Source organism: Leguminivora glycinivorella, chromosome 16 (genome assembly GCF_023078275.1).
Source record: "Leguminivora glycinivorella isolate SPB_JAAS2020 chromosome 16, LegGlyc_1.1, whole genome shotgun sequence".
Classification (NCBI taxonomy): domain Eukaryota; kingdom Metazoa; phylum Arthropoda; class Insecta; order Lepidoptera; family Tortricidae; genus Leguminivora; species Leguminivora glycinivorella.
In genome coordinates this window covers 7,250,592-7,274,765 of record NC_062986.1, presented here as the reverse complement: position 1 = coordinate 7,274,765, position 24,174 = coordinate 7,250,592, and the positions used below count along the sequence as shown (strand labels likewise).

The 24,174-nt window shown below is 36.4% G+C and overlaps 1 protein-coding gene across 2 annotated transcripts in view; it reads right to left on the bottom strand.

The window, feature by feature from the left end:
- LOC125234442 (thrombospondin type-1 domain-containing protein 4-like) overlaps nucleotides 1-24,174 on the bottom strand; it is a 206,376-nt gene that overhangs the window by 118,961 nt on the left and 63,241 nt on the right. The window lies entirely within an intron of this gene.

Sequence of the window (24,174 nt, the reverse complement as noted above, 5' to 3'; positions counted from 1 at the left end):
TAGGATTATGAATCGTTTTCAGAGGTAAGGGGAACAAGTTACGCTGGACTTTGACTGCGCGTGGTTTGAGAGACGGGGGAGCAAGTAACACAGGACTTAGCTTACAATGTTAAGACAAAATTATGTACTAAATATGCGTTTGTCCAAACTATGCAACGATATGCTTATTACAAAGGCAAAGGGTTAATAGGTAGTCAGTTAAGAGTTCTGATCTTAATAGGTCCGTTCTTGCCAAAGCATACCGATTGCCACAGGGACTTATGTAAGTGTGATCTTTGACTACTAATAAATATATTCGTATGCCTGGTTCAAGTTATATTCAAATATGGCAGTGAAGGAATACTTTATGAATATAACAGTTAATTCATCATCCCTTTGTGCAATGTCAGGGATGACGAATGGTAAGCTTCTGACGATCGACGAACAATGTATGAAGCACAAAGGAGTGTTTGTTTTCCATGTAAACAACTGAGCGAAAGTGCTTTTCGGAGATCTATCGTCATGTGATTTGTATGTAAATATAAGATTAAACGGTGAATTCTAAAGGAGTGTTATTATTCTTGAGTACGAAATCCACAACAGCTAAAATACATTAAGCAAATATCAGGTGCGAAAGTCTCTTGTCAAAAGTATATTTTTCTCTATGGCATTTTCATTTTTGTTTTGATTATTTTAAAGTTCTCCAAAAAACAGGGTACGCTGGTTCGATTCCAGCCTCAGGCACTGGAGGCCTTGGTCACTTTTTCTTTCATATGTGTAATTTATTTCGGTTTTAATTCTCCGAAAAAAACCTAAATTTAAATTTAAAAAAAATACTAAAAGATTCAAAAATCGTCATATCGTCTTTAGTGAAGATTAAAATTTTACAAGAACATCATTATTTAAATACACTTAAAAATACGTCTCCCAAGCTTACAGATGAGTAAGATGCGAATTTATTGGTTAGTTGTTTTTAGTTGGAAGGAAGCTGGGTATGTCGAGACAAGTCTCAAATAAAAAATAGATAAGAGTCCAAAGATTTCAATTTCACAAATTTGATAATTTCCGATAGCCTTTGATCATAACCAGCTAGACATTTATTAGGGAGATTTATTAGGCGACTTATCTAAGTCGCCTAATAAATGCACAATTGCAAATGGTTGTTTTGCTAGTGTCAAATACGTGTGCGATTAGCATTTCCGTCTTTGGCAGCGCCGTCCCTTTGAATACTAACTATCAGTGGGCCTACCACGCACCACAAACCATGTCTTTCCTCTCTGTCACACTTATGTTTTCGTAAGTAAGTGCTATAGAGAGGTGGAACCTCGTTTGAGGTTTGTTATAGGCCTTGAGATAACATCGTGACTCGTAGGGCTCTAATGCTTTTATGAAATATTAATTGACTCGATGATACTTTAATAGAATACCGACCGCTGATCAATGGAATCTTTAGAGGCGATCTACAATCATTTTGATACCGAGATTTGTGTTTGTTTAAATGAGGAAGCAGCAGTACAAATGGATTGTATAAGTCTCATTTGAGTTACTGAAGTCGGCACTAAAATGTAAATGAGTCGTCTTATGAGATCATAACATTCATAAAAAAAAGTCCTTCAGTCCATTAAATTTCCTGAATTGAATTAAGATTCTTGCTAAAAAAGTAATAAGTTAAAAAATTTGAATATCTAAGATATGAAAAACACAACCAAATAAAAGTAAAACTACTCTTTTGACAAAATATATATATGTTTTTTTTATACTGTAGACCGACCAATAAGTAAATAAAGTTCCTATTTTAAACAGCCAGAACTTAGGACTTAGGAATTTGAACATTCATAATCATAATATAATACCATGTAATATACTTTTTCTACTCCAGCACTTAAATCTGTCAATTAGATTATTGTCAGCGGTATCCAAAGTAAGTTCATTTGAGTAACGATGAGAAAGTCTATTTGTCTATAGGTTCATAGGATTACTGCCGTCCTATCACTAGAACCCCTCTAAGCTGCATATTACCAGTTTTCATTTGGATAAATATTCTTAAATAGGAAAGAATTCCCCATCGACTGGTCTTGGAATCATATTTTTATCATTTTTAGTTACCGAGATACAGAGTCGACATACCTCGCTAAGTGCACTATTTTATAACCCTTTTCAATAGTATAAAACCGCAAACCCACATTTGTCTTCTATAACTTATATTAAAGCGCTTAGCAGTTGTTTATCTTCATAGTTTTATCACACGATACATAACTATAACAACGTTACTTGACATAAGCTTCATAAATTCCCATTAAAGCCGTTTAATTGCGTTATTACATTTTATAACATTCACTTTTTTAAATAAAATACTACGCTTAAACACGGCTAAAGTCCTTTAACCGTGTATTTAAAGACTTTCATTGTAATTTCGGTTACAAATACATCACTAAAACCTAGTTACTGCGCTTTACGGTGAATTTATTACTAAAAAATATTCATAATGCCACACTGAAACAGGACAAACCAGCAAAGCTACGCTAAAACCCCGCTAGTTGTAAAAGTATACCTTCCAAAGTTATTGCGCCAGTCCGACAGTCGGCCGAGCGGCTCGCGCGCAGAAGGTTGTGCGAAGGCTGTAGTGACCGGTGAATGAAAATTTTCTCCTTAAAATGTTAAGAAACCGAAGACCAGGTAAGTGTTAAATATCTTTTTTTTAAGGTTTTTTTCAAGCACAACTTGCGTTTTGCTAACGTATTATCACACGTTTGCCGCGACAAGTAAATACTAACTCATAAGTTATTCGATCAAGAGACCAGTTAAAACTATTGTGTACAAATAAAGCGTAAACAAAAAAGTCAAGAAATTACATTGTACCATCCTATTGCTATGTAGGCATTGCCATAGCCACATACATTTTGTAAGCATTTATTTACCTTACAATGTTTTAGTACCTATGTAGGTATGGATTACTTGCGCAACATTATATTACCGTCAAGCTGCAATCAATGCAGTCAAAAATCAAATTAATTAATGTTATTTCTTTTAGGCTTGTTACGAACTTCAGGATACAAACGATAACAGAGATCTGCGAATAAAATGAATACCGAAAACCGACCACAAGTCATCACACCAGCAGTAAGTTTAATAAATGTAGAACAGAAGGGGATTGCTCAACTCGATCTTTACCAAGGAACATTCTATCGTTGTGTATTGTTTCAAGAATTTTTGAGATTGATACCTCAGAATTCTTTGCCTAACTTAGCCACGTCGAACGTTTCTGCTTTAATTTTCAATGCTGATGAAAATACATCAATTTTAAAACTCCCTTTTACTGGTCCAAGCTAAAACCGTTGCTGACGATCATCGAATTTGGGTTTATCCTTCGTTGTAACAAAATCGAACAACGTTTACTTCTTTAATCATTCGTAAAATGCTTCTCATCTTGATATAAGGAAAGAAGGTTTTTGACTATTCCGTCGCAAACGCATTGAAACTACAAGTGATGACTCGAAAGAAGAAGAACTCTATACCTAGCATGTAAAAATTGTAAAATGACAACATATGTATCATCCAAAATGAAGCTTTATCTTGATTTATCCGCTCCAATTCATACAAACAACAGAGAAACAGACTTAAATTTAACCTAGTTAATACAATTTTAAGCAATGATGCACCTGATTTTACCAGAAATTGTTAACAAAGATCTCTATATTGATTCTAGTTTAAAGAAAAAAAAAGATGTATGATATATAAGTATTCTGATGTACCAATTCATTCAGACCCTTCAAATCCAGAAGTTTTACATACAGAAAAGGAGGACTGACCTACACATAAGTACATATAACCATTTATCGATGTAGAACCACCGTCGATATAGAGCACTACACTCGTAATATTAATATTTATGATACAACTGTCGAAAACCAAACGCACAAAAAAAGAAAAATAAATTTTAAGAAGAACGGAATCAAGCGGAAAGAGAGAAAATTATTATGTCAAACAATCCTAAATGTATTTTGAATTTTTGAAGTATAAAATAAATAAAGATTGCTATTTTCACTTGCTTGGCGAATAATAAATGAAATCCGTGTTTCTTTTTGTAAGAACTGCCAATGTCAACCGTTTTTAACCTTATATAACTCGGTAATAAAAACATTATTTTAATAGTGTATTATAGTAATAATACGAATAACTTTGGATATCCAAGAGCGACACCTTTCGCCGTGTCGGTATAGCAAATTGATTTGTTGCAATGTAAAAAGCGAATTTTATTGTTTCTTATTAATGTTATGTTAGTTTTCACTAATGTTAGAATATTATATTAAGTTTAAATATGTTAATTTGTAACATAACTTATAACGAGGTTTTTTATGCATGCAAATAAATGGTTACAATATCATACAGTTGTCTTTTATTCATTTAACAAATTGAATTGCTCTTGAAACTTAGTGCAGGTACTGCAGGTAAACGGGACATTGCTAAAATGATAAACTCCTTTTAAAAAGAATGACAATGCTAAAACCTAGTAATCGTCGCTGGTTTGTCATATAGCGGGCTTTTAGATTAGGAATGCATACAAATTATTTCGATGTTAGTAGTCATTGCATAGCTTAAAAACGGCTACAGCATTTTTTTAGAGCATATACGATAGTATAAAATTGTTTAGTGTCTTTGCGGTTATTAAGCTATGTTTTTAGATTATTATGCAATGCTCAGTTACGATTACTATAAACACGTAAATTTACTTTGCCGTTATTAAGCTATGTTTTATGTATTATTCAATCCTAAAAAACGGCTAAAGTATACTTAACCGTGTTTTAACAGTAAAATCATACATATTTTAGGAATTATTTGCATAACTTAAACACAAAATGGCGAATTTCTAATAAGTTAAACAATATTTAATTAAATTGATTTTAAATAATGTTAGCGTGAATTTAGTTTTAATTTAAGAATAAAAGAAATCTGGACTAAATCGACACATTTCCTAGAGATATGGGTTTTTATGTTTTTTGCCCATATCTCAAAACTATCATTTGTGGGTTAGATGGGTTTTAGTGATAGGACGGCAGATTACTGCTAGCAGTAATCATATGAATATAGGAGTTCTGTTAATTTTTTTTTAAAAGCACAACTTCCATTTGTCAGGTATGTTTTCATTTACAGTAATAAGTAACTTTTAATAAATAATATAATATTTAGGTTCATAATTTAAATCAAGATGAAAAAATAAACTTAAATGCGGTTTACATATTAGATATTGCAAAACAAAGGTAAAAATCATAAGTTTATCCAATAATTTTACATTCGACATTTAAATATTCTTGAACGCAACCACATTTTTCGTAATTGAAAACCGGCTTATTTTCTATTTCTCTTGTCTATGGTATGTTTGACATTTGTAAACTTATCACGAAACTATTTAAACTATTTCGGTGGTGTGTAGTTTGTTTTAATTCGACGTTATTGTGCAAAAACATAAGTAATTATGAGTGATTCTGGTGAAAAATTCACTTCCGAAGAAATCAAGGCTATGGGCGCTCAAAGTGACTGACAATTTGTTACATGAAAAGTCAGATAAAGCGTACCAAAAATGTTATGATTGTTTTGACATGGAAATTGCAAAAAAATGTTTCAACTTTCTCTGAAACCGCATTGTTGGCATATTGTGAAGAATTGTGCAACAAGTTCTCGCCATCAACATTGTGGACAGAATACTCAATGCTACGACGATCCACACAAATATTCCCATTCATTACATGAAGTAAGTAACTACCCCATTTTATTATTCTCGAATAGGTATGTATGTGGCTGTCGTAGAAAAAGTATAGTATACAATCGTAACATTATGAAGGCTATAAAAGTCTCGTACCTTATTTAGGCCACTCGGCAAGCCTTCGTGGCCTAACCGCGGTACTCAACTTTTATAGCCTTCATAACGTTACCGTTATATAATCCATCCATCCATCCATACTCCATACTATACTATACTATACTATACTATACTATACTATACTATATACTATACTATACTATACTTACTATACTAATATTATAAATGCGAAAGTAACTCTGTCTGTCTGTCTGTTACGCTTTCCCGCTTAAACCACGCAACCGATTTTGATGAAATTTGGAACAGACAATCTTTAGACCCTGAGACAGAACATAGGCTACTTTTTATTTCGAAAAAAAGGGATGAAGGGATTATATTTATTTGTCTACCCCGAACATTTATATAAATTAATATCGGGTAGTTTTGTGTTGTTTACATCTCCTGTGACATTTTGCTGGGACGTCAGTCTTCCGCGACCACGGCCAGTGCAACCTGGCCGAAACGTTGGGAAAAAGGTAAAAATAATGTTAATTAATCGCGTTCGACCTGTATGTGACTTTAAATATGTGTACAAAGCGCGAGAACTTAAAGTGTTATATCATTAAACATCTTGATAAGGGATAGGGATAGGGCTATCCCTATGGATAGGGATAGCGATAGGGATAGCGATAGGGATAGCGATAGGGATAGCGATAGCGATAGCGATAGCGATAGGGATAGCGATAGGGATAGCGATAGCGATAGCGATACGGATACGGATACGGATACGGATACGGATACGGATACGGATACGGATAATATGGGTATCGTTAGAGGGATACGGATAATCGGTCGGCGGTCTCTTACAATCAATGTGCTCTAAGACGATCGTTGTTTGCTTGCTTGAAGATTGCGTTTGCGATAAGTATACCTAAGCAAAATGTAAAAAATTGTAAGGGATAGTAGAAAAAAGTACTTTTTACCCACCGATCATAGTGTCCAAATACGGTCTATGTGGGATGTTTATAAAGGTTTCCCCGGCGTATATAGAATTACCTACGCTGTGGTCGATGTGTAATATTTCTACAATCATTGCAAGCAAAAGTATTATGTGCAATCGAAATAATCGCAGATAAATATACCTACAGAGAAACCTACGGTCCCTACGGATCCAAATGAAAATCTTAATGAATACTTTTATTACGCGGGCGAAGCCGCGGGTAAAAGCTATATACTATATGTTACGGCCCCTAGTGCATAAAACGGACCTAAAGTATCATACTCCATTGTAACGCGTACATTGAATCATTAAATCTGTGGTTATCGGTGTTTATTCGCATTTAAATATTAGAATCTGCTTCCGTGTCCCATTCGTAGCCATTCGGAAAGATTATACCGAGGTTCTGGGTTAGCCATTATAATTTGGCTTTATGGTGGAACTTAATTTAGATATTATGATACAGTCACCGAATAAGTAACAATGGTGTCATACAGAATAAACGAACAGGATTCCCTAAATAGAAGGAAAATATCCTCATCTATAGCTTCTACACCACACTTGGCCACAAAATGTTAAGTGTCGTATCATTGATGGTCAATTGACAGAGTTTAAGTGCGGATACTGCGGATGCAAGTTTTTTGGAGATTAGTGATTCCATTTGAATAATGTTTATTTAACACAATAAAAACACTTACTTACATTAAAATCTTACAAATAAATATAAATAAATTAAAACTAAATAACTACTTAAAAATACACTTGTAATAAAGAATACTAATGAATAAACAATAATTAGAAAAGTATAAAAAAAACCGGCAAAGAGCGTGTCGGGCCACGCTCAGTGTAGGGTTCCGTAGTTTTCCGTATTTTTCTCAAAAACTACTGAACCTATCAAGTTCAAAACAATTTTTCTAGAAAGTCTTTATAAAGTTCTACTTTTGTGATTTTTTCATATTTTTTAAACATATGGTTCAAAAGTTGGAGGGGGGGGGGACGCACTTTTTTTTCCTTTAGGAGCGATAAATTCCGAAAATATTAATATTATCAAAAAACAATCTTAGTAAACCCTTATTCATTTTTAAATACCTATCCAACAATATATCACACGTTGGGGTTGGAATGAAAAAAAATATCAGCCCCCACTTTACATGTAGGGGGGGTACCCTAATAAAACATTTTTTCCATTTTTTATTTTTGCACTTTGTTGGCGTGATTGATATACATATTGGTACCAAATTTCAGCTTTCTAGTGCTAACGGTTACTGAGATTATCCGCGGACGGACGGACGGACGGACGGACAGACATGGCGAAACTATAAGGGTTCCTAGTTCACTACGGAACCCTAAAAATGACCTTACCTGAAAAATAGAAACCAATTATAAAAAAAAGTTAGTACGGTTTAAACTTTCTGTATTTGTGAAACAAAGTATTCCCAAAAATCATGGCAATGAAACAAATCACGAAGCAAATCTAACATAAGTCATAACATGAGAGAACGGGATAGCTCGTGGCGTGGGTTGCTTTTAATACGGCTTCCTCTCCTAGTGGTTGGCTAAGTTTCATGAATGCATAGGGTAGAAAGATAGCGAATCCCTTCTAAGATTAGATAAATAGTATTACCATGAACAGTATGAGCTCTGTGATTACTGGCCGTTGTCTCTTTATCTTTATCGACGTGGAAGTTCTATTGTAGTAGGATGATTTTAAATCAATTTGGTGTCTGCGTCTGGTGTAATGTAAACTATTAAATATAAATATGGGAAGTAAGACTAGACATACAGGTAAAAATAGAATACATATTGTAAACAGCGTAAGATATGTGACTTATAAAATAAGATACAAACCGGGGACAAACGTGACAAATTCGACGGAGTAGTTAATTTTGAGAGTGTACGCTGGAACAAACAGACTTTATTTCACAAATTGTTCCCCTAATTTCTACTGATATCTGGTTAGTTCTATAGGTATCTAGGCACTCCAAAAAGGAGCCTAGTTTATTTTGATAACGCCGACGAGGTTTGCCGGATTCGTGATTTGAGTATTCGGGCTCCCACTCCATAGGTAAGTGCATAAAACACATATTCCCGGCAATACTTTTAATAAATATCCACACCACGTGAACTAATAGCGGTAAAATAAACAACACGTTTTAGTGGGACACTTGTAAATAGGTTGATAAACAGTCAACACTGAAGATTACGTGTTGAAACACGCCGGGAGACAAATCGCGCACTGACGAAACGTTAGCAATGGCATTTTTCATTTTACTTCACCTTACAAAAAAAACTTGGTGGCATTTGGATTTGTTGTTCTTGGATGACAGTTGGATATTGAAAATTGGGTTCGGTAAGTATGGTAGCGTTAGTTGCAAGAACATCTGACCTCGATAGTGTAGACCTCAAATCAAACTTACTGAAGTAAATATTGTAATAAAATTATGTTTTTCCTATAATATCTATGATTGACACTAATCGAACGTAAACATCTAGATTTACAGTTCCTCGTTTAAAGTTGAAATTTTAAGACTGTAATTAAGCACCTAGGTTTGAAATTATGCCACTCTAATAGTATTCCTCTTTTATAAAGCTTTTCTAGAGGTATGGGAAAACTGTGTCAAATCAAAAGGAACTAACAAAAATAGGCCAATGGTACCAGGCGTACATAAGTCATCAAGGAGTGTTCGGTCACGGATGGCGAAGCCCAACTAAAAGAGCGTATCTTTGACAATTCGAATGACATATACGACTTTTATCCGAAGCGCTGCGCTTGCGTCATCGACACAGAGTAATCTGGCCATAAATCACTGGCTTTCTGGATCGGAATGAGATCACGATCCGATCGGACCGGGATGATGGAGCTAATTGGGCTAATTTGATAGTTTGTTTCGAGGTAGGTGGCTCAAACGGAGTGCTTCTGTGGGGCAGAACGGTGATTATTTTATTAAGGAGCGAAGACCAAGCGTATGGGCCATTTGATTGAGCGTAAAGACATTATGTAGTCACAAGGATAACACTATAGAATTACTTATAGAATTTCATGCATGAGGAATAAATACTTAAATAAATAAAAAATATTGGCCTCCTACTTCTACCTATCAACTCAAAATCTCGAAAGTAAATTTTAAAAGTTTAGGTATAAGCAGACTTAATCCCATTTATAAATGTAATTATTATGTCACATACATAAATGCAGTCACTGACTGTTCTGGTAGTCTCGAATGCAAGTCCTCTCCTAAGTTGCAACTGTACGCAGTTTAAAAAAAAAAAATAGCACCTAGCAACAGGTAAATATTGTCTACCCGAAATTTATTTAGTTTTATTTATAACTAGCTTTTGCCCGCGGCTCCGCTCGCATTAGAAAGAGACAAAAAATTGCCTATGTCACTCTCCATCCCTTCAACTATCTGCACTTAAAAAATCACGTCAATTCGTCGCTCCGTTTTGCCGTGAAAGACGGACAAACAAACAGACACACACACTTTCTCATTTATAATATTAGTATGGATTATTATAACAGTTATAAATTTAAGCATGCAACCTTAAACTTTTTGCTACTTTACATTTGTAAGTGTCGGCCGAAAAAAAAAGCAAGTAACGTTTGGACGTGTCGATAATTTGTATTGAATGGTGAACATTAAATTTACGTTTTTATAAGTTTTTTTGTCATGTTTGGTAATTGTCGACCAAAATTAGCGTAATGGTGGCGCTTTTTTGAATAAAAAGCATTTAATTTGTGTGCAATATATAGAAAAATGTGTTTAGGTAGAACACACTTTAAGGAAATATTAAAGTTTCGTTTCGTATCGCAGAAATGCCATTCGGCTACGTAACGGGGTCTGTGTGCGTAGCCAAATGCACAAACGCTCACGATAATATCTCTTTCGTAGCTATCTATCTCTATCACTCTTGCGTATTGGCGCGACAGAACCAGACTACCTTCCTGCGGCGTTTCGATTTCGTTTCGCGTCGCAGAAATGCCTTTCGGCTACGGGGCCTGGGTGGCTAGCCGAATGGCACAATCGCTCACGAAACGCTCACGAAACGAAGCGCTAGTAGATATCTATCTCTATCGCGCTTGCGTATTGGCGCGACAGAGCCAGCGGCGTATCGCTTTCGTTTGGCGTCGGAGAAATGCCATTCGGCTACGGGGCCAGATTTGCTTGATTTGACAGCTGTGATGTTCGAACACATCGGAGCATTTGATACGTGTTTGAAACATAAATATTTTCCCAAGAGCATATTGTTACACTGTAATCGTACTATTGTTCACGTTCGTGTTGTCTTATTGAATTTGTTTTATAACGATGCATAAATTAGTTATGTGATCCTAATGTACGAATATGATTAATAAAAAAAATGTAAGTGTAATCGCGAAGCGTCTGGTTGAGGTAACTGGTGACCGAAGAGCTGGCAACTTCCTCGCACAACGTATCAGCATTGCGATACAGCGAGGAAATGTCGCCAGTATCCTTGGTACAATGCCTCAAGGGCCTATTTTAGCCATTAGCTAGCATTTAAGTTTAGTCTTAGTTTCTTATATAATTATGTAAATATGTTCATGTAAATAAAGAGATGTAAAGTGTAATATTAGATTCAGTTTATCAATAAAATTTAACCAACTTTTTGTGACGCCTCTGAATTTTTTGTTTGGCAAACTTCTTTTTTGTTGTGAATCCATACTAATATTATAAATGGGAAAGTGTGTGTGTTTGTTTGTTTTTCCGTCCTTCACGGCATAACGGAGCGACGCCGCGGACAGAAGCTAGTTACTTAAGTATATTCAAAAGACTTCGCACTAAGTACACGCCGATGCCGTATGATAGCACCAGAAGGATAGGTAAATATGGCTGAAATTTTTTTTTTTTTTTATATTGGGGACACCTTACACAGATCAACTTAGCCCCAAACTAAGCAAATCTTGTACTATGGGTGCTAAGCGACGATATACATACTTAAATAGATAAATATACATAGAAAACATCCATGACTCAGGAACAAATATCTGTGCTCATCACACAAATAAATGCCCTTACCGGGATTCGAACCCAGGATCGCGGCTCAGCAAGCAGGGTCACTAGTCGGTAGTGCCAGTCCAGCCAGACCGGTCGCCGGTAGTGACCCTGCCTGCATGCGCGGATCCAGGGGGGGTCATGACCCCCCCTGGAGCCCAGGCTGGCCATACAAATAGACCACGTGACCCCCCGGAGGGCCTGGGGCCTTTACCACGTGACCCCCCCTGGGCACGAAGCTGGATCCGCGCTTGCCTGCCTGCCTGAAATTTGTTGAATAACTGTAATAATTATTATGATACTTCTGACCTTGAACTGTATACATTTATATGTATATTTAGAAAGTCGGAACTTCAGATGCTTTTGGTACGTTATTTCATCCGCTACTATTTATGCTGACTGTACAGTCAATCAATTTGAATTATAGGCCACTGTAGAACCTTTGCACAGTAAACGCCAATGTGACTTCTCATGGCAAATAGAACACGGTTTAAATGAGACAGGGTTCTAGAGTGGCCTAGGATTCAAATTGGTTGACTGTACATCAAAGACTTATTTTGTTTACAAAGTTCTTATTTCCATCGGCCAGATACTTCACTCTACGATTTCATAATCTGTTCGTTCGGGAATTAGCTTACGAAAATAATTCAATCACTCGATTCGATTGACCCATTTATTACGTGTATTATTATGAAGTGTAATGTGTTTCATTCCACCTATCTACTGGTAGTAAGATTTGTTATAATACAAATGTTACAAGGTTACTCGAGTTACTTCTTTCAAAACATTTACCAAAAATAATGGAATTTTTTTGCAAGAGAGAAGCAGTTATTGTGTATTAGTCCGATATTAAATCCAAAATCCAAAATTCAAACACACTAGGATAAGTCGTTAGGTACAATTTTATCAATAAATAAGATTAAGAAACTAATATTTACCTATCGAATACAAACCGGATAGTAATATAAATTAATCACAACATTAACTTTTATGACGACAAAAAAGAACGTAGCCAACCTATTACATTATGGTTTCATAAAGATCCAACTGATAGTTCGCATCTATTACGAAAACCATTAGAAAATCCATTTTCGTACCTCCATCCAATATGTCATCATGATTGCTACGAACTGCTATCCTTTTCTTGCTACTGATTCTTTAAATTGGAGTGAGAAGAAAGTGTATAGAATAGGAAATAATAGAACGGTATCAGGGCATTTGCATTAAACATTCACAAGCGAGCCAAATGCGAAAGTCTTGTAGGAACACAGACCAACCCCTATAGACATCTATTACAAGACGACTCGCGGTGGCCAGCCTTCCTAGTATTTGCACTGATATAAGCGCGGGCGCTCGCCGTGCCCGATCAGTATCGACCAAGTAACAGACCCGAAAGCAGCGCGTGTTTTTCGCACAAAAAAATTGGAAAAGGGTATTTTGATGCCTTAAAGATGTCCACCTGTAGTGTGAAATGGTGTGGAAAGGTAACAAGAAGCTCAAATTTAAAAACAGACGGCATTACATTCCACAAATAAGTCATATTTATAATTTATTCAGAGCCGGCATAGGTCAACTTACATTGGCCACTTACGCGTCAGTAGAGGGACAGTCATACTTCTGTCCCTTTTCATCTGGCGCGACTGCCCGCCGTCCTTGAAACGGCCAATCACAGCGCGCTTAACACATTCCCCGCCCGCTCCTCGCACCCCAAACACTGGTGACTCGTATCGCGAACCAAATATACAAGACTGCCACTCTATAGGAGGTTCTCTGTGTGTAGGAAATACTTGTTGGAAGTTCAAGTTCAAATGATCTAGTTCAAAGGTAAACGCACGGGCGGCGCCGGTGCATAGTATGCTAACTAGTAGAGCCACGAATATTCGGCCTATTCGGTAACTTTGCCGAATAGTCGGTTTTTTGTCAAATGTTGCTTGCTATTCGGCCTAAAACTGAATAAATGTTACGCCTAGGTACTTACCTAAAATGATAAATTATTCAATAATAATAACCTGTATGTCTTTAATGATTTCATGGAATATTGTTATACTGCAGACTGTTTTTGGAGCATTTCTTAATGAAAAATATATTCCGGTCCGGCTCAGTCAGTAGTGACCCTGCCTGCTGAGCCGCGGTCCTGGGTTCGAATCCCGGTAAGGGCATTTGTTTGTGTGATGAGCACAGACATTTGATTTGATTCCTGAGTCATGGATGTTTTCTATGTAAGTATATAAGTATGTATTTATCTATTTAAGTATGTATATCGTCGCTTAGCACCCATAGTACAAGCTTTGCTTAGTTTGGAGCTAAGTTGATCTGTGTAAGGTGTCCCCAATATATATTTATTTATATATATATATATACAATCACGCCTGTATCCCATATAGGGGTAGGCAGAACACATGAAACTACTAAAGTTTCAGTGCCACTCTTGGCAAATAAGGGGTTGAAAGAAAAACGAAACTGTGACATTGCAGTGACAGGTTGCCAGCCTCTCGCCTACGCCACAATTTAACCCATATCCCATAGTCGCCTTCTACGACACCCACGGGAAGAAAGGGGGTGGTGATATATTTATTTATTTTCATTTATTTATCAGGGGTTCAATTATTAGGCCATATAATTTGGCCATATCCATTATAGTTCTCATCAAAACTTCTACCTTAGCAAACTTGTTTTGTTGGAGAATAGTTTTCATAAGTATATGACTAAAATGTGCAAATATCTTGCCACTTATTCGGTGCTTGGGCCATGTCAGGGCTAATTACTACTATACCTACGGACCATCTCTACTAAAAAGCAATAAATACGGCAGTGTGTCGATAGGAGCTGACGGTTTATGATCCGCTGAAAGTGAAAGTGGAAAATATAAATGGAAATTTTATGACTAGTTACTTCATTTCATTCGTTTGCAATAGGTAATGGGTGTCAGTATGTTGGTGGAGTAAAGGTATCCATCCAATGATATTTAATGAAGAGGCATTCAAAGGTTAGGACAGAATAGGTAGATATCAGCATCTAAGCAGAGATTCTGAGGTACCTACCTACGAGTACAGCTGTTGTTGCCAAGCTAGAAAGGAATCCTTGAAAAATGTAAATGATTTGAAAGTAACCGTAAAGTGTTATGGTGCCAACCATTTAGGGTGTAAAAAAATATTTATTTCGTATATATTTTTTTTCAAATTTCGCTTTTCTCCTTATTTTGTTTTAGTAATACTTAATCAAAAATAAATTGCTCTTTTGGAAGATGGTTCCGTGATATTTTTAGAGCTCAATGATCAATTGCTTTGGATCCTAATGATTAAATATTTAATGACCGTGGTTGTTACGGCCACCCAAATGCTAACGTTTTATTATCTCCCGAACGTATTTCAGTTTACGTGTTACGGTATTCCAGTACGTTGGAATTCGATTGGTTTTCACGATGTTTACAAACATTTACAACAAGCTTGTAACCATGGGGAACTATATCCAGCATTACGTTATTTTACCAGTGTAAGTTAAACAGTGACAAAATGAATATCAATACTTATGGAACAGAGAAAAAATTGGTATTTACAATTTTTTATACAATTTAGCCCGAATATTTGATGTGCTGCCATACATGAGAAATGAATAAATAAATTTCATAGTTATAAATAAATAAATACATTTTAATGAAAATAAATATAGGTAAAGTATTATAAACCGAAAAGTCTCAGTAAAATTCCTGTCACGATTCATACTAGAAACGCTAATGAGGAGATGAGTACAGAAAAGTATGCAGAATTGGATATCAGATAATTACCAAGTAATCTAATTATGAAAGTCCATCCAGTCCAGCTTGTAAACAAATTCAAAATTAGAAACATTACGATAATGAAAACCGTGAATAAATCCCGTTCTATATTTAAAGTCACACACAGGTCGAACGCGATTAATTAACATTATTTTTACCTTTTTTCCCAACGTTTCGGCCAGGATGCACTGGCCGTGGTCGCGGAAGACTGACGTCCCAGCAAAATGTCACCGGAGATGTAAACAACACAAAACTACCCGATATTAATTTATATAAATGTTCGGGGTAGACAAATATATATGTGTACAAAGCGCGAGAACCTAAAGTGTTAAATCCCGTTCTAGTTAATAATGTAAACCAGAAGGACATTGACAAACTCCCGTAATAACCCCAACGGAGTCAGGAAGCTCGGAGCCAGTAGCATTTCCAATTAATTGCACAGATAAAATGGTCTGTTCACAAGCGTGACCTGCATAAAGGACGTAAGTCCTGATATATTTAATGCTGAGTGCACACGTACAGGGCGACATGAAATAATAGAAATACAAACATTACAACATTGACGCCATGTTTTTTTGCGATAAAATTGCGAAAGTTATGATAAAGTTGCTATCATTTAATTTCTACCTACTATTTATTCATGAGTGAATCAGCTAAAGTACCTACCAAAAATACGCATCAGCTGAAGTACCTATCTGTCAAAAATTTGATAGGATTAAAATTTTGTGACAATAAATAATTTAACATATCTAGCAGCTGGACAGTCTCTCTCGTCCTGATCAAATTCGTTGAAAGATATGCCTATACCTATAAGTGTGACAAGTATGTAATATACTAATAATTTATTAACAATTATGCTCCAACAAATCAATTTGTCCTTATATTCTTTATTCACCCCTGTCTACCTCTTCGTATGTATGTACCTAAGTATATAAATATAACTTCACAGACTGAAACTTACAAGGCAATAATGTCCAAAATTACGTCAATACAAAAACTGTAGGAGGTAGGGCATAGCGATGTAGGAGGTAGGGCATAGCGATGTAGGAGGTAGGGCATAGCGTTGTAGGAGGTAGGGCATAGCGATGTAGGAGGTAGGGCATAGCGATGTAGGAGGTAGGGCATAGCGTTGTAGGAGGTAGGGCATAGCGTTGTAGGAGGTAGGGCATAGCGAATGATATTCCGCTTTGTGTGGTAGGGCACAGCACAGCGGATATCGTCTCGCTCGAATCTAGAGCAGAGCCCAACTGGGGTAGTACCTCCGCCTTACAGAAGACCGCAGCCAAATAGCACTAGACCCTACTCATAGTGTTGTGTTCCTGCCGGTGAGTAAGGCTGCCAGAGCTCAACGAGGGTGCGGTGCTGATGACGGGAGGACTTACGGAACTAACTTGTTCCGTATATTGTCCTTTAGAGCCGTCGGCAACCCGAACCCTCCTTGGAACTTGTACACTCCTTTTTGCTGTGTACTTAACACAGCAAAAGGGAATGTACAAGTTTCTAATGGGGTGGCAACGCGCATGAGACACTATTTGCGTTGCATGCGTTCATAAGGTTACGGTGACCGCTTTCCATCAGGCGGACCGTATGCTTGTTTGCCACCGACGTAGTATTAAAAAATAAAAAAAAAAACTATTAGTTTTAAGAATACTTAAAATAGGTATATCAGCAGAAAAGCTAGGGAATACATTCACAGTAAACTAGCGTGTGAGTATGAACACAGCATTAGTAATGAAACCCCTTCTTCCCTGCCCCAGAATTAACGATAGGGAAATGCAAATGCCATCCAGTTTCCAGCAAATTAATAATTTGTTTACAAACCAGATAGCCCTTTGTGGCCATAAAAGTAATTGGTGTAATTTGTCTCAATCGGTTACATTGTAAATTGGGGTTAGCCGCACCAAAGCGTGCATTAAGCTGTTAGGCTATTATACGGTTAACAGTTTGTAAGGGGGATTGTGCACCTGGGCCTGTAGCCAAGGATACAAATTTGAAGACGTCTGGATAGTGGATACTTGGACATTGACCCAACCAAAGTCGGTCCCGGGTTGAAATCTCAGTAAGGGTATTTATTTATTAGAAGATATTTGTTCCTGAGTCATGGGTGTTTTCTATGTCTGTAAGTATTTGTAAGTATATTATTTATGTTGTTGCCTGGGTGTTCGCAACATAAGCTTTCTTGTGCTTATACCGTGGGACTCAGTCAATGTGTGTAAAAATATCCTATAATATTTGTGAAAAAAAACGTTGGCGCATCGTGGCTACGGATATGCAACTGGCTCTGTCGGACCAATACAAACGAGAGAGAGAGAGGTAACTACGATACGGATCGTCAACGATTGTACTTTTGGCTATGGGAGTGATAGTTTTTATCGTGATACGGCTAGTGATAGTTGTGATATATCCTGATTTTGATATATCAATCATATTAATCATTTTGCGTGAGGCTAGCTCATTTGTATTGGTGAGAAGATAAAATATCTACATTTTTTCTGTAGAACATATGCAGAATTACACGATTGTAAATGTAGAGGGCTTGATATGTTTTTTTATCAAAACATCTTTCTATTCTAAGGGAATCTATGAAAATGTTTATCTTTAAATATATGTAAACAAATGAAAACATACAAAACATCTTGTATTATGAGTCATAATTGTATTATGAGTCATAATACAAGATTTGCTTAGTTTGGGGCTAGTTTGGTTTGTGTAAGCTGTCCCCACGATATTTATTATTTATTATAAAATAGCCAATAGACACTATTTCTGATCAAGTGAATTAATCGCGGTATAAGGAGACTAAGGCGAGAATCTCATTTGTAATATTTGCACGCAAACCTGCGCTCACGCCCTCCGGCATCTGATATCCTTTATGAAAAACGTATCTCGGTCATCATCTTTATTCGAACGAAATCTTTAAGTCCTAATAAGTAAGGTTTAATGTAGAAGTCTTTATAAGGAAGATATGAAACCTTTTGGAACAACGTCTTTGTTTACTCTAGTTTCGAGACAGGTAGCGTAATTACAGCAACATTTCACTGTTGGATGACCAGCAGTTAGTCGAGAAGAGTCTTTTAGTTCACTAGGTAAGATCGTACAGGTAACAGCTCAGAGCATATAACACTAGAGAGCAGACAAGCCGCTGAATGAAACAATATCGCTGTTGTTAAGCTCATTGAGCGTACCATTGTTGTGTGCGTGATGACACATGAACACATAGAAACACATACAAATGATGAGGCTTATGTACCTATAAGTTTCCTACGGAATAGCCCAATAGGAGCGTCCATCTACAAATTGTGTGTGAGTCAAGAACTTGCGAGAGGCTTATTCAATACAATTTGCTCGGCATGTCAAAACCTCCCTTCCTATATCTGTGGCTACTCTTCTTAGTAAACTTGAACCTCGATAGAGAGGATACTTTATGAAGCTATAATCTGGTTGAAGACGTAATTCCTAGTTCAGTAATCTTCGATCATGGTTTGAAGTTAAATCAGAACACAGTCTAAGAACAAATTAAATTACTTATTAGGACGCTGGTTCGTTTCCAGCTTCGGGCACTTAGAGACTTAAGTCACTTTTTCTTTATATACCTCTATGACATTTATTTCATGTTTATATCAGAACACAGGTACAATTCAGCGTGGATGACTTTAAAGACTGTATACATAGACTGTATAAATACTTTAATATAGAAGGAATCGCATTGAAGAGGAAAACGATAAAAAGAATGCAAGAGAAGATAAAAGAGGATGAATTCTCGTTCCAAATTTTGCACGTTCGAAGAAGAAAAGATAGGCCACTGGCAGTGATTCACTGCCTACCTGGCCGCTACGGCGCTTGGCTGTATCCCGTCATTTGCGAAGATCAGCTTTCCGCAAGAGGTGGGGTGATAAAAGCAAGGGTATGACAACAATTTAAAAAGTTTTTGAATTTGTTCCATCTTCTTAAAAACACTGATCACTTGCCATTGCACTGAGATTGATACTTATTAATTAAATAATATACCTACACCGTACGTTATTAAAAATTAACCAAGTCCATTGTGCATCACTAGACTGCACGCATGACGCAACAGGGTGCGGCACAAAGTGTCACAGCGAATTCAACCGCACCTACCCGCAGAATAATAACCCAGTGGAAATCGGTCAGTGCGGCCGTTCGCCATTGTCTTTGCCTAATTACTGCTATTAGGATATGTTTGTGCGATTGTGTGTATCGAGCTGTTGTATCTTTATTATTTTAATTAATAGATTGGGAATAATCATCTTTTGTCATGTCATGTATCTCATTTACTAAACTCTTTTCATAAAAATAAGAGTCGTGAAAAATGTGGGATCTAGTTCGCTGTCGCTACCTATTTAGTTTGTTATTGTTTTTTTGTGAAAATTCGATAATTTCATGGAACACAATTTGTATGTCATTTGGGGATGCGGAATAACTTACCAAATAAGGTGCAGTGGTTTCTCCTTGGTCAAGTGTTTTCACTGTGGTTTGGTTTTAGTTTATTTGATTGGGATCCCTTTAGTTATTTTCTTTATTTAGAATTACAATGAATAAGTTTTCTTAATATGTATGTGATCAGTTTTTTCTTTCTTATTGACTTTGACTTATGTGTCACTTCGTTTTAATAACCTAACCGTGACCTAACCTTTAATAAACCTTGCCGAAACTACCCGACAAGGAGATTAGAATTATATTTTACCAAAGACTTTTTTTTATTTATTTTTTAACAGAGGCGCAAACATTATTTTACTGAAAATCAGCACCTAAATTAATATCTAGGTGTATCTGTAACGTTAGCAAGCCTTTTTATTATGATGGAATAAAACATGGCAAAAACTAGAATGCAGCCCAAAGATATCTTACTTCTTCCAAACAATATGAAAATGCATACCCATGAGTTTTGAATTGCTGCTAAATATTTCCACTTTGACGTAAGGAACATTAACTCATATTCGTATTCTTTGAAGTCTAGATTAATCTATGTCTAGACGTCTATGTTTTATGTTTAACATTCACGGTTTTGATTATTGCAACAACATCGTTAAAATGCGCAATAAAGTGCAATAAGTAATAAACACGCGTGATAAATTACGGCCTCTTGCCATATTTTTGCAGTTTACTTTTTTTTTCTATACTACGTCGTCGGTGACAAGCAAGCATACGGCCCGCCTGATGTAAAGCGGTCACCGTAACCTATGGATACCTGCAACTCAAACAGTGTCACATGCGCGTTGACACCCCATTAGAAACTTGTAAATTCCCTTTTGCTTTTGTTTTTTTTTTGTTTTATTTTTTATATAGTAGAATATGTACATTAAAAATGTAGTGCAAAGTTTTCCTTCGTATTTTTCCGGAAACGTTTGTACTCGTATTTATCATGCTGACAGAGTAGGTACGTCTTGTAATGAGACTGACAGAAATAGCTGGTCTCTTTAAAGCAAGAGTAAATACTGTAAATAGCTAGCTCATAGGTAAGCGTGCTCCACCGTAGACCGCATCATCACTTACCATCAGGTGTGATTGAGGTAAAAAAAAATAGCCTGACACGTTCGTAAGTTTCCATAAAAATATGAAGGGAAATCTTTTCGCACTACATCTGTATGTTTCGCAGTTTGCGCTGTCTCATATGTCGTTTCGTTTACTAGCGCAAAAATGGCGGCGCTAAAACTAGATCTTCAAACTAGATAACATAGATTTCTTCTCCATCGACCAGCAATTAATCGAATCCATAAATTAACAATAACCGTAACTCAGACGGGTCTATTAAGGCCTAAATTAAACAATCTACGTGGCGTATTTGCTATATTTTACAACTCCATTGGCGTGGCTGACCTAGTGGGTACTAATTTTAGAGCAATAGCAAGGGATGCCCGATTATCGCGTCTACCTATCTCGTGGATGTGGAGAGCATGGTACGCACTGGGTCGAAAATGCGAGCGTGTATGAAAGTAAAAAGAAGTCAGATTTTGTATTTCATAATCATCATCATTTAAAGAACGACGGTTGACCAAAATACTATGCTGTCGTTTCTAACAGAAATATACTCGCCGATTCAAAGCAACGCTGTGATCAATTATAACTTCTTGTAAGTCTTAACTCGTCTGGTAAGTGGGTCTAACGTGAAGAAGAATTTCATAAGTTCTGTCAAAATACTTTGGAACTGAGGGTATGATTCCTTTTAAAATTATGATGTGTTTTGAAGAATAAAAAGAGCACTTGACGAGCTTTTTCTTTTACCCAATTTTTTCGACGTAACCTCTTTGTGCAAATTGTCTTCTCTAGCCAGCCCGTTTTTAAATCGATCTAATAAACCGCGCGGCAAACCGCAACAGTGCGTCGCACCAACACTAAGTGAGTAACGGTGAGCGGACCAGGAGCGCAATTAACAAGATCTGCTCCAGAATGGGACGAGTATAGCTACCATGAGACTTTAATACGTTAATCTCTATCGAGATCGTCACAGAGAGAAATTACGATTATCAGGGAGCGTACTTTTCGTGCCGATGACATCAATTTGACGTCACGCTCCATATAGGATGATCACAAATTATTTTATTGTTAATTATTAATCATTAGTCATCAATCATTTTAAGTTATGAATTTCTTTGCATGGTAATGAATGCAAGAAGGATGGTATGCTTTACGTTAGACAGAAATTCTCTTTTCTACGTATTTATTGTAATGTGTTGTTAACAATACCACAGTATAATAAAGAGTACTATCGTACAGTATGGCCACTCCCGCTCCCCGCTGAAAGTGCCGCCCACCCCCTCTCGGTTACCTCACAGTTACCGCCTGTCAAAAACGCGAACAGTCGACCTGTCATATTTCACTCGTACAAGCATGGTACGCGTTCACCTACACGAGCTTAGACTGTGTGCTAGAAACGCGACTCTTTCATATATTTAATCGCCAGTGTCAGAGTTGTGACAATACTATTTAATTAAATTTATTTATAAAAACAAATCAAATAATTTTATTCACGTTTCACATTTCAAGTAGGTATTATTTATGCCACATGTAAATGGACTATTAGAAGTAATTTGTATACGATTAAAATGATTGACGACTAATGATTAATAATTTACAATAAAACTATTTGGGAGCGTGACGTCAGATTAATGTCATCGGCATGAAAAGTACGCTCCCTGACGATTATTATATGGAGAAAACGAATTGCGATACAAAAAAGTTACGTAATAGCACAACAACACGAGCTGTGGAAATCACGAGAACGAGGAGAGGCCTTTGCTCAGCTGTGGGACACGTAAACGGGCTATTAAAAAAATACAACCCCATAATTACATAATTTTTCCGTGAGTTCCACGATATCTAAGTACATATTTAAGTTATAAAAACTCATGGTATCAGAGGGATAAGACATACTTTAAACCTAATAAGTACTGAGATATATTTAGTTACCCGCGTCCGATCAAGTGATATAGGTACCTAGGTTTTAGAAGAGATTTTGATCGGGGTGCCTGAATACGCGGGTTATTCGTTTAGGATTAACATAAGATTATTTAAGATTGATGCACAGGATTACGAGTAATAAGGACTAACTAATGTTTAATTACTTACAACATTTCGTGTGATATAGCTAGATCTATCCCTGTATCGCTTTCCACTAATATACTTTTATCTCTAATTAATCTCTGCCTTCATAATTTCATTATCATTACAAACTGAAAATACTTTCTACATTTACTACGTGCTTCACTTCTAATGCTCAATATAATTAAATGAATCGATTACTATTGCACTCATATCTAACGGCGCCAGCACTCCAACCAGTCGCATCTTCATAGCCACAAACTGATAATAGAAAACGTTTTGCATTCAACCATTGAATATACGAGTCAGCAAATTGCCCATATCGTTAATAATTTAAATATATATCCATGGTTTACTATGACTTGCATTCAAAGGACTACTTTGTGAGTTTATGTGATTTTATGGTCACTTCTATCGCATATTCAATAGACTTATGCTTATAGCCATTCACTGCACTTATACCCTTTTAATAGTATTGATTCTATGACTGACTAATATATAGTAAAGCTAGTATTATTTGACTGCCTAAGCAACGCGCCGCACGTATAAAATGTGTGATCGATCAGTTATATTTAGATTCACTTTCTTCACTTATGTGTTTAGTATTGCCACTTGATTTAATAAGTAGTTCTATAAATAATCAACCGGTCTGGCCTAGCGCGTAGTGATCCTGCCTGCTACGCCGCGGTCCCGAGTTCGAATCCCGGTAAGAGCATTTTTTCACAAAGTAGTACATTTCTTGTGAGGTCAAAACTTCAAAAGGCCATCCATACTAATATTATAAATGGGAAAGTGTGTGTGTCTGTTTGTTTGTCCGTCTTTCACGGGAAAACGAAGCGACGAATTGGCGCGATTTTTTAAGTAGAGATAGTGATATAAATGGATAGAGAATGACATAGGCTAATTTTTGTGTCTTTCTAACCCCCCACTTAAAGCAAGCGAAGCCGCGGACAGAAGCTAGTATTATACATAAAAACTACTCGTATTATATACTTGTATGTACCTACTGAGAAACGTCGTACGATACACATGCTAAGAGAAAATTCGTAACTCG